Genomic DNA, 13,063 nt, shown 5'->3' on the forward strand with positions numbered 1-13,063 from the left:
GACTCACAAAACGAGCGGTGCATTGCAATTAACCCGGAACACCACCAAAGGACCTGCATGAATAGAAAATAAACAGGAAGCGCATGTGGAGATGTGACAGTGCGCTGTTGGGGAGCTACAAATGAACACAAACTGGGGCGAGGGCGTCGGAATCTGTCTCTGTGTTAAATGAAACTAAATAAAATGAATGTGTGATGACTGATGGATTGAAGTCATGGAAAGACCCTTGGCATCACTATGTTGGGAGAAAGGCAGCAAAAGAAAGGCATTAGTGACCAAAGTGCATAAGTATTGTATTTTTTCTTTTTTTTAATGGAACTGGATTCTACTTTGGTAATCCTTTTGAGCTTTTCTGTGAATGACTTGTATTTTGTTCAAATACTTGAAAGAAAATAAATAAATTCAGTTAGATAACAATTAGTGTAATAATTATGCATCCCTGCTCTCGAGTAAAACCCAGTTGGACTATGAGTGAAATACTGCGCTCCAGCATTGTTCAAAGTGTTTCTCAGTGATAGCGTAATCCCTTAGCCTCTCTCACTGTGGGGGGAAAAAATGTTTTTCTCCCACATGTAAAAGCAGTGGCTCTTAAATAATTTCCATTATTAAGCACTGGCACATTGGACCCTGAGGCGGAGTATAGCTTTCATGGCATTTCGTTGTTGCATATTTGAGTGTTTGTTAACACGTCTCCCGGCGCTGTGCTGACAGCCGCTGCTTGATTAGGGCCAACTCCAAGCTCTGTGTCTTAGTAATTGGGAAAACCTTGTCGCCCGCAGTCCTGTATTAAACAGGCTTAAATAAAAATAATTCAGGCTGAAGAGGTGCTATTTCGCCCAAGAATTCTGTGAGCTGGAAATGTGTTTTTGATTTGTTGCTCAGAAGTGGAGAAAGAAAGCCCTAAAGAGCAAACGCTGAAGGAGATGTTATTCTAAATTATACCCAGACGAAAAATATGACCAATGAACCACTCAATTTAAGTTAATGATAAACTTCGGTAACACTTTGCAATACAGCATAACTGTGAATGGTACTTCACAGTTAAGTTATACTGTATGAATCTACATTGGGAAATTCGTGCTCTGCATTTGACCCATCCTCAATGCCACTGGAGCGACCAGTCGGAGCAGTGTGCAGCCATGGGGACCCATCTCCAGATGTGGAGCCAGGCTAATGGTCAGAGACACCTGACTAGAGGATTACCCTATTGTACATGTTTTTAGTGGTATGGGAAACCAGAGTACCCGGAGGAAACCTACGCAGACATGGGGAGAACATGCAAACTCCACACAGAGACACCTCGTCCAGGTGGGAAGTGAACCCGGGACCGTCTAGCTGTGAGGCAAGAGCGTTAACCGCCGTGTCACCGGACATCTACAGTGGCACATCTGTGGTACCTATCATGGTACCCAAAACTAACGTTGAAGTACCATTTTAGGTACCATAGATGCACCACTCGGTGGCTTTAATGGATTTGGTTAACAAGGTTAAATAGGAGCTTGTTTGCACAGGTGAGTTCAAGGGTTTCAGGATACTAGGAGGAAATATGTCTGTACATCTATGGTATCATGATACTCAAAACTAACGTTGACGTACCATTTTAGGTACCATAGATGCACCACTGTACAACTACAGTAACTACGTAGACTTACCAAGCAAGATTGTAAAGTGTTACCGAAACTTCTTTGGCACTTTTGAACTTCTGAATCGGACATAAAAATGCGGACAAACACCTTTCTCACTGTGCTTCATGGGACGGATATATTCAGCATGAGTTTAGAGCATGGATTTGGATACTCAGATGAACTGACTCAGTGATGTCTCTGATGAGGCTGTCATTGGTCACTTAGTGCTGACTCCACGTGTTTCTCCACCTCCATTACCAACCCCTAGAACGTGAGCATTTCAGAAAGAGAGACACTGGGCCTTTCCGAAACCGCTCCCTCCTCCCTCACCCTACCCCTAACACTCAGTTTGCGCGAGCCCGCGAAGTGGAGTTCTGTCTGAAACGGCTCACTCAGTGAGGGGAAGTGGGTGAAAAGCTCCTTCTCAGCGAGTCTGCATCGATGCAGGCTTAACAGGTGTGTGTTACGTCGGAGAGCAGTCCCACGAGCAACACGCACCAAACACCCTCAGTTCCGCGTTTACTTAGGAGCACCTAAGTGTTCATTTGAACAACTTTATCGTCATATAGACATTTATTAATGAGAAAGAAAGTGACAGTGAAACTTAATATGATTTTATTGGGAAAGGAAAAGTTCTCACTTGTGAGTTTGAATTGATTTAAATATGACATATTGTAATCTGAATTACTTTGTAAACTCAAAAGGGAAGTTTTTTTTTTTCATTTAAAAGTATGATCAGTCGAGCAACATTATGTGCTGTGCAGTCTGTGGGGGTGGGGGGGGAGTACGTCTGAAAGTCACAGCTCGATTTTCTCTGATGAGTGAACTTCTGAAGGTGCCCTCACTGCGGCCTGAGTGGAAGGGTGCAGGGGAAGGGAGGAGGGAATGGTTTCGGAAAGGCCCACTCTCCCTACTTCCCCACTGTTAAGCGGAAAACTGACTAGAGCTGTTTTTATATCTTTAACAAAGCTAGTACAGTGTAGATGTACAAACTCCACTCATCCCACCACAATGTGCAGTTAAGGTTTTATGTCAAGAAAACTGGTCGAAGAGCAGTGGACCAACTACAACAGAAGTTTCTTGGTCTAAGTAGAAGTCAGTTTGGAAGTCGGCGAGAGATTTGCACAGACCATGCGACTATGCTAATTGATTTAGGTTTTAAAAATGCTTATCTTAATCCTCACAAAGTCTGGGAATATCTCCCTAATGGCTCTTGTAAATTCCCTAATTGCAATGGAGGCACTTGGCTGGAAACTGTTTTATTAATGAGAACGGTTTTGATGCGAAATCTCTCTTTCCCGACTTACTTCACAACTTACACAGCAAACTAAACGCCTTGTTTACGAACATTGACCGCAACTGTATTCAACCTGGTTATCGGCAAGCATCCATCTGTCGTGACAGAATGAAATTGCCACAGAAATGAAATACACCTTGAAGACATTCCCAGATTGGAGAATGGGGGTGTCCTTTCGTTACTCAACATATGGCATATACTGTATAGAAAAGGGCACAACGGTGGAGAAAATGGAGGCTATGCTGAAGCTATGTTGATATTCAAGTCACTCTATGATGGATGGCCTTGTGTTTACATTACAGGTGGAATGCACAAAGGCCCATAAGCATGCCAAAGCAATCTGAATTTAAAGAAAGAGGGGTGGGACCAAATACAGCCATTGCTGAATATTGTATATCCTGTGCATGTATTTATGTATGGGTTATGATGGAATGAAATAGCTTTGTGACTGAAGGTTATATTTTAAAAGAAAAAGAAGGAAAAAAGAGCCCAAAGGCAAGGGCGGTGGTTTATATTCCGCCTATGTCATACAGAAGAGGGAGGGCAACCAAAGAAACTCAAAATAAAAACTATATGAATGATGTCATCAACGGACCAGCATTCTGGTGGATGGGCTTCTGGTAAAATAGTACAACGGCAACTTTAATCTCTTAACCCCCACCTGAACCAACCACATTTTCACCACCCAAATCTAAAAGCGTCAAAATAGCAATGGAAAGTAGGGTTAAATCGCAACAAAAAAGTGACGAAAATACAATGAAAATGTAAAAGTAAAAAAAAAAAAAAATGAAAATATGACCAAAAAACCACCAAAACAGACAGAAAAATGCTTCAGAAATGTGAGAAAAGTTCCAATCAGTTTTGCAGGTCTTAGCTTTCAAATGAGGCGTTACTCTGGCCTAGAGGCTGTCAGCTCCAGTCGAGAAGCTTTTAGATTTGGGTGATGCCGAACTGGAGAAAATGCACTGGGTTAAAGGAACAGGCCACGGTTTTTCCATACTTACATATGTTCTTACATGAGCTTAGACGAGTTGATACGTACCTGTCTGGTCTGTGTGCATGTGCTCAGACACTAAAACGACCCAAGATGTTGTTAGCATTTGGCCTCTCCCAATGTATTCTTATAGCTCCAAACAAGGGTGAAGTTGGAAGCTACCACGCTCTTCCATAGGCACACACAAAGACCAGACAGGTACATATCAACTTGTCTAAGCTCAAGTAAGAACATATCTTAGTATGAAAGAAGTGTGTGCTCTCAGTCACGCAAAAAGAGTAAAAATGTTGTTAGCATTTGGCCTCTCCCAGTATATTCCTATGGCTCCAAACGGGTTAAAGTTAGAAGCGACCGAGCTCTTCCACGGGCACGCACACAGACCAGTCAGGTACGCATGAACTCGTCTAAGCTCAGGTAGGAACATATCTCAGTGTGGAAAAACAGTGGCCTGTTCCTTTAAGATGGGGGTTAAGAGACTAAACAACATTCACATAAGTAACAAGTGCGTTGCCAGTGAAAATACTTGTTTTATATAGCTCAAACTAAAATCATCTTAAAACTTGGCTTTCGAACAACGTTCCATTGTCGCAAAAGATCCATAGCTCACGTAATTGGGTAAAGACAAAGCGGTTGACATTTTTAGATTTACAATCCAACTAAAAAAGTCCGGCAAATTAGCGTCATCTTGTGACTGATGTCCTGGATGGGAATGAGGGCATCAAGACTATTCTAACAAGGTCAACAGTCGGCCGCTAACGTTCGAATGAATTATTAAAATGTGCAGGATTGAGACAAAACAGGCATTTATCGGTGTCGACCCGCTAATAAAATTAAAAATGCAAGGTTAATTCCCCAATTTCCCAGCTCTTGTCCTCTGCCCTCATATGTCGGCGTCTCCGGTGAGGCTTTCGGCCATTTTGGCAGATCATTACGGCTTAAGTTTTGTGGAAGTTGGTCTGACAGTCAAGCTGAGCCCTGAGTCGACTGGTCCAAAGTTTGACCATTAGTAAGTAAATGGTGGATGACACGGCACACTTTCCGCTCCACGGAGAGAAAAAAACAAAGTGTATATGAGTTTGGGCGGGTGCGACGTCTATATATTTTTTCCTCATGGTGTTTTCGCTCCCATTTAATTGGCTGCAGGTGTGGAGCAGGTCACTAATGGTTTTGACCTTGACAAAACCGTGTTGCGGCGGTATGTATCTCCCACAGTCTGCCCATTAAAACCCCGGAGAGCAGGAAATGGGGCCGAAAAGTTTGGATAAGTAAACTCTATACGGCAATAAGAAAGATGTTGACGATTAAATTATTCAAATTTAAATATGTTGATCGCCACAAAGTATTGCCAATCGTATCGGAACAATAATATTTTGGATTTCATTCTGAGATTATGATTTATAAACTGAAATAATGGACATGCTGTAGGCCTCTGAATTTAGGATGTCCAAAAATGGCCCAAGAAGCCTATCATTTATTTATGAGGACAAAATCTGAATAATTAGGCCAGGTTTAAATTGAATGGTTTATTTTGTTGACAGTGTTTTTTTTTCCTGAGAGGACGCTGAATAACTTCTTTTGTGTTTTTGAATCAACTAATACCAGACACATAATTTCAGAGAGCCAGGCCATTCAATGACTCAAAGTGCATTTGACACAAATGACAAATATGACACATTTTAACTAAAACCTAGTTAGCAAAGTTATATGAGAAATGAGCGAACTTTCCTTCTGTACTGCATTACAGGCAACATGGAAAGTGGGATTTTTTTCTCCCTTGAAAATGACAGAAGTGCTTTATTTGTCATTGTGAAAGCTTAGAATGAAATAGTGTTCAGGTGTTAGTCCTGAGCCGCTGCGACTGAGCCTCGCCACCACTGTGGGTCAACCTGACCAGCATGTTTTTGGTGGTAGGGGAAACCGTAACATCTGGAGGAAACCCAGCTGGCTGCCTTCAGTCTCCTCTGATCTTCTGAAACAGTGCAGCGCCTCCTGGGTTTGTCCCTGTTTCAGAGCGTGGTGTCCTGCACTGGTCGCCTCCTCTTTCCTCTTCCTCCTGCGCAGCTCCCTCCACTCCACACCAGTCTTTCACCATCTCCTCGTTTGTCCCTTCCTTGTTTCCTGCTGCTGCTTTTGTGACGCCTCCTCTATGCAGCAGGTGTGGGGGGCTCTTGGTGCCTCTTCAGTGTCTCAGAAGAAGAAATGTGTAGGTCTCAAATGGGTTTATCTGATGAGCTGTTTACTTTTAAAAAGCTGCTTCCTTCAGGCCCATTATGGACTCTCTGCGGTAAAAAAAAAAAAATCCATCGAACCCCACAAAAACAGACGTACAACAGTATCCAGTAAAACAATGTGGAGCACAGAAACCACAAATGCAGTTTGCAGAAAAAGGCTAAAAATGCAGCCGCACCCAGAGAGAGGGAGGCTGTTGCCTGTTTACCAAATCTGACCTCAGCATTCCAGCTGAGCCAAAGGTTCACATCACACACACCTCTCCACTGGGGACCGCCATTGTGGCCTTTGTCTCTCGGGCGGCTCTGATCATCTCCGTGTTTTCATGTTGTAATTACCAGCTCAGTTCGAGCAGCGTTCCAAAAGCCTTTTTCCCTCTTTGGAAGTCGGCAACCTTTTTTCCTAACTTTTCTTTACTGAAATAGAACCATGATAAAAACTTACCACACATTTTCTCCATCAAACTAAGCCATAGTTAAAGGACCACAGAATTTCAAATTGAAACTCTGAAGTGATGTAGTCCTGTCAGAAGGTGTGCAGTGGCATTCAAATATACGCTTTGTGCACTTTTGATTTGCTTTAGAGGTTGTTGGGTTAAACCAAATCTCCTAAAAGTACTTTTTAGGCTTATTATTTGGGGTTGAATGATGCAAATGCAACCCTCACCACATCGCACAGCAACGTTCTTCCTGCTGTCTCCTTCACAAACGCTTTCTGTAAGCTTCCATGCAGGGATTTTTTTTTGTACACACTTTGCATACAATCACCATAACATTACCGTCACACTAAAGGCTTGTAATTACTCCATAATCGACCCTTGGGTGCTATAGATCTGCATTAGTTGAAGCGACTTTGGTCAATAAAGCAAGCAATCGTGTAAATGCTGCTTTGACTGAGGAAATATTTATTGATTGTAGTTTTCACTCATCAGAAAACCCAATTAAATAATGTCCCATAATAGACATGAATAGGATTTTTAGCCGCTGTATCGTTGCACAGTTCTTCTTCAACTCAGTTTGTGGTTCCTTTGGCGCATTTTCTCAAGAACTTGTTTTGTGCGTTGGTGAAAGGTCGACATAAAAATGTTAAGCAAAGATCCATAACTCTCACCACATACAGTAAATCATCCTGCAGAACAGCCATAACCATGTCTGTTTTTTCTGCCAATGTCAAAAGCAAAATGTTTGTGAGTTCCTTTAGGAAAACTCTTTTCCAAATCACCTGCAGCGCTGTCTCTCCTTTGTTATCTGTTTTTCTTATCAGTTTTCTGTGTTTAGCTCCTTCTCTCTCCCTTTCTCTGGCAGCACCTGCAGCTCCAAATAGTTTCCTCACAAGTAAGCCCTGACGTGACGCTGTTTTCAAGCTCGCACTATCACAGCTGTGGCATACCAATAGCCACTTTGCGCAATCTCCAGCCAATTCGTGCCTCGTAAGCTCCTTTTAAATATATTCAGAAAAGTGCTTGGTATCCCGGGTTTCTGCACAGTCACTCTCTCCTGTTCTGCATATATCTCCCTCACTTTGGAGCCGGCGGGGCGCGCCTCGTCAGTCACAACGTCCCGGGACGCTTCAGACAAGGTCACCGAGGTCTGTCACTCGGAGATTAAAGCAGGTTCATCCATCCAGAGAGCTCCCCCTCCAGGCAGACATTATCATAGCGGAAAAGTGTGCCAAAAAGCTCAAATGGATCGACGGTGCACAGACCCTGACCTTCGAACATACGGCTGTCATTTCAGGCCACGGTCTCCTGTGAGGTGGGAATTTGGAGTGGGGTGCTGGTTTTGAAAGGTTTCAGGAGAGTACAGTAGTTGATGCTCTCTCAGGTTTTCTACTACAGGCCTGGGAGCTTGTACAATACATAACCTTTATTTAAACAGTTTAGTCACACTGGGACACAAACAGAATCTTTTTCAGGGGTTTTGGCCCCAGAGGCTGTTCAGACTGTTTCACTGATGTGGCCCAGAGGAGGCTTGAGGACCGGGGCCTGGAGGAGACTACATTTAATTATATACAGCGGGAACCATATGTCTACATACATACACTTCATAAAAAGATACATTTGCATTTTTTTCTCACTGTCTGACATGAAACCAGAATTAACTTTAGTTTATTAGATATTATTACAATTTTAAAAATATTTTTTATTTGTCAAATGCCATAAGAATGAGAGATATAATTTTCTACAAATTTTGTATTACTTTTTACTAAACCAAAAGATTACATACATTTCATTAATATTTGAATTGCCTTTAAACTGTTGGTTTTGGATTTCCTTCCACAAGATTCTCACAATAGAATTTTAGTCAATCCCTCCAAACAGAAGTGGTGTAACCGAGACACATTTGTAGCCACATGTAGTGCACATGCCTTTTCAGCTCTGCTCAACCATTTTCAACTGGATTGAGATCAGGACTTTCTGATGACCACTTCAAAACATTGACTTTGTTTTCCTTAAGCCACTTTGTAACCAGTATTGGCCATATGCTTTGGGAATGGTCCATTTGGAAGACATCTACACCCAAGCTTTAACTTCCTGGCTGATGTTGCTTCAATATTTCCACATAATGTTCTTTCTTCATGATGTCATCTATTTTGTGAAGTGCACCAGTCCCTCCCACAGCAAAACAACCCCACAGCATGATGCTGCCACCCCCGTATTTCACAGTGGGGATGGTGTTCTCAGGCTTTTTCCTCTAAAGGTGACGATGATCAGTATACAGGATAATTTTTCCCCCCCATCAGACCACAGGATATGTCTCCAAAAATGAAAGTCTTTATCCTTTTTTATTTGAACATTTTTATCATTGTTTTAACCAGTGAACTTGGCACCTTCACCCTCAAGTTGCACCCAAGGATGAATTGTTTAAAGGTATAGTAATCTTAGTGTATGTAAACTTTTGGGTTTGTAAAACGTAATAAAAAACATTTTGTAGAAAATTCTATCTCTCATTCTTCTGGAATTTAGCAAACAGAAATATTTTTTAAAATTCTAATTCTAAAAAAGTTAATTCTGGGTTCCTGTCTGACAGTGAGAAAAAAATGCAAATGTCTCTTTTATGAAGTGTATACAGTATAAACATATGGATCTCGCTGTATTATCACACAGAAATATATTTATTTGTAATATTCAAATTATTATTATTATTATTTTTTTTCCCCTGCCAATTTAATTGTGAAAGAAACAAAGGCCCAAATATACTTCCTCATTCCCCCTAACATGGGTACCTATACTGAACACGTGTTCAGGGAAACCAGGGCACCTGAAAGAAACTGGTGCAAACACAGGGAGAGCATGCCAAATGCATCTGACCCACAGTACATGGGTGCTGACCGCTGTATCATCGCCCTGCTGTTGTCCCTGTCAGAAGGTGAACTGGCCAACATCTAAATCTTTTTAACATGGCAGCTGCTTTATCCACTGTATTATCGGCTCTGTCAACGCTTTGTGAATTTGGCTTTGACTCAACTTTTCCTCCAGTGCCAGTGACATCAGTGTAACTAAATACAAACTGTGGTTTGTCTAATCGCACAATATGAAATCTGATTGTTTGGATAGAGATGACTGAATAATAATAATCATAATAATACATTAATCAAATGCAGCAACAAAAGCACATTTGATACATTTTTTAAACATGTTTATAGGTGATTGGCAGGAGCTGTATCTGGGTGTCCATGAGCTGGCGCACGTCCCATGGCCTTGGGGCTTTTTCACAAACACATCTGTCAAAACTGGCTCATGAGCCCTATTACCACCACCCGTCCTGCGCCGTTCTCGTGAGTTTGGTTCAACATCGCCTTGGGAGTCAATTTACAGCCGGAGACCTCGGAGCACTCAAGCTGTCGTCGAAACCATCCATTATTTGTATCTTTTGGGTTAAAAATGAAGTGAGTTTTGGACAGAGAGACACTGGAAACACTTCCAACGTCACAAACGTCAATGGAAAAAAACTTTATAATTTAGTGGATACTTTGTAAACACAACATGTTCTACTTAATCCAAGGTTTATCTCCTTATTTTTGGACAGGGCAGTTCTTTCATACATGTTGCATAATCCTGCAGATGTCTCTTCTTTTCATGAGCTTAAAACATTTTTCATGTCATGACGTGGTGCAAATCCATCTTGTGCAGTTTCAGCAGACAGCAACACAGTGACAGGAAAAATGCTACACATTAACACACAAACTGTATCATCTGAAGTTTCCATCAGCTCCTGGCTGATAATATTGAGTCATGCGAGCGTGTGATGGAGGATCAATCTATTGTTTTTAGCCAATCAGAAACTACTGCTCTGCAGATTCAAAAGCCCGCCCTCTTCACGAGTGATTAGGGATATCTGTGCTAGATATTGTGGTTTGCACATAATCTGGATTTAGCCAAGTTAATCAGGTGGTCGTCTATGTTACATCTTGATAGCGTTGTCGATGTTTTTTTGTTTTATTTGTATTTGACTATTTCAGCGCTCAGATTGCCTTCACAACAAATCATGTCCGGCCAAAAGGTAGAAGTGCCTTTTCTACTTATGACAACTGTGTATAGGCCAAATGAAATGAGTAATCATGGGCTCCATACTGTGATATGTTCTTACCTGAGCGTAGACAAGTTGTCTTTGTGCGTGCCTGTGGAAGAGCTCGGTCGCTGCTAACTTCACCCCCTTTTGGAGCTATAGGAATACATTGGAGGAGGCCAAATACTAGCAACATCTTTGGGCGTTTTGCGTGACTGAGGGCACACACAAAGACCAGACAGGTACGCATCAACTCAGTTAAGCTCAGGCAAGAACCTATCACAGTATGAAAAAATGGTGGCCTGTTCCTTTAAACAGCCACATTACATCAAGAACATCAGCAGTATTTCATCTGAGCTCGCTTTTAATTAAACTAATTTATCACTTTATTGATGTTTTATGGATTGATTAGATCTGCTTTATTCGATGTCACCATGAAGTACTTTGATTTGTGAATTGTGCTCCACAAATAAACTTGCCTCGTCTTGCCGACCCGACCCGTAACCATATAAGATGAAATATTCCAGTCTGACAGTATTCTAAATATCCTCTCCACACTGTTTTTTTGTTCTGGTAAAGATTGCACTCACTTTGTGTATGGCTGGCTCTGGTTCTGCTCCAGTTGTTTCAGCGGATGTGGGACTTTGCTTGATTCAATTAGATCCATGTCACGTTGCAGTAATTAACTCCACACAAACGCTGTGTGGAGTTAAATCATGCTACGGCTAATTCATAATACGGCCACACCAATGTCATTTGTGTTCGGAGATGCTTAAAACTCTCCACCTCAGCTTACCCGTTATTTACATGGATTTGAGTATAATCTGGCACGGCTCTGATGTGTTTGTTTTGGTCCCAGCCAGGACAGCGAGGGGGGCATTGACACAAGCGCTCGAGCAGCCATAGCCAAGAATCATCCAAAGCGCCCCAAAGGCTGAAGAGGCCTCTTTAGATTTGGACATTAATAGTCCCGCACACAACAGTCAAACTCGCAGCGCGGGTTAATTGGCAGAAGACAGCTGCTGCCCGACCAGAAAAGCCACGCGAAAGTGCTTATTGCTTTGACCCAAAGGCAGCCACGCCACACTTCACAATCTGCCTCCTTCATAATGAGCGCAAATGTGCGACGAAATCATCTCTATTTAAAGCGGTTTGTTTACAAGTGAGGTAACAGGCAAGAGCTAAGTCCTGCATGAATTGTCCTGGATTTGGGAGATGAGACTGATCATATGCACCATTTAATCGATGCAGTTACTTTTTTAGTGTACAGTGATTCTGAACCTGTTGTGGTATACAGCACATTACCCCTTTGGTTTCCAATAGTTACTGCTTGATCGGAGAACAAGCAAAATGGGCGTTCGTGTTGACAGCTATGTGACTTTAATGCTCTGTCAAGTTTCTCACGTTGTATATTTGGAGTCCGGTGTGAATTTTTAATATCGCTACAGCAACGATGCAATTTGCCTGCGCTCTACAGCTGAATTTGACTGGAGTTTTCCTTGGGCAGATGGAGATCGCACCTAATGCTACACTTAAGCCTGTTTCACACGGGGAGATTTTAAGATTGTCGGCAGATTTGATTTGAACCAAACCTGAGAGACCCCACACATGGTTATAAAAGAAATCACGGGTCTAACAGTTTCAGTCGTACAGTGTGTGGCGAGCACACACAAACCGATTTCACTCACGGACAGTCAGACGGAAAATGTCTCGAGATCAAACGTGACTTGAGAGCAAACAAACATGGCGGACTAAGAAGAGGCCACAGTCTGTAGTTTGTTTTTAACTGCGCGCCGTGACGGCTGTTTTGATTCCCCTCAATACTTCCTCGCTGCCTTGTCACCTCACCTACCGATTGGCTACACGTCACAGTCAACAGGCTGCTAGAGTTTGTTCCCGGGGCTCACCACAGACTATGAGAAATGGGGCCAAAACAATCCAACATGTTGAATATCCCCGATTTGAGATCGAAGCGGTCCCAACGTTCATGAGAGCAGTCTGAACACACCACACACGGCAGGAATATCTGAGAAGATTGTCGTATGATAATAGGAGCGTCCTTAAAGGATTAGGCCACCGTTTTTCCATACTGAGAAATGTTCTTACCTGAGCTTAGATGAGTTGATACGTACCTGTCTGGTCTTTGTGTGTGCACGTGGAAGAGCTTGGTTGCTGCTAACTTCACCACTTTTGTAGCTATAGGAATATACTGGGAGAGGACAAATGCTAACACCATCTTTGGTCGTTTTGCGTGACTGAGGGCACTTAGTTCTTCCATACTGTGATCTTACCTGAGCTTAGACGAGTTGATATGTACCTGTCTGGTTTTATTCGTGCCCGTGGAAGAGCTTGGTAGCTTCTAACTTCACCATGTTTGGAGCTATAGGATACATTGAGAGAGGCCAAATGC

Source organism: Gobius niger (assembly GCF_951799975.1).
Source record: "Gobius niger genome assembly, chromosome: 11".
Taxonomy (NCBI): domain Eukaryota; kingdom Metazoa; phylum Chordata; class Actinopteri; order Gobiiformes; family Gobiidae; genus Gobius; species Gobius niger.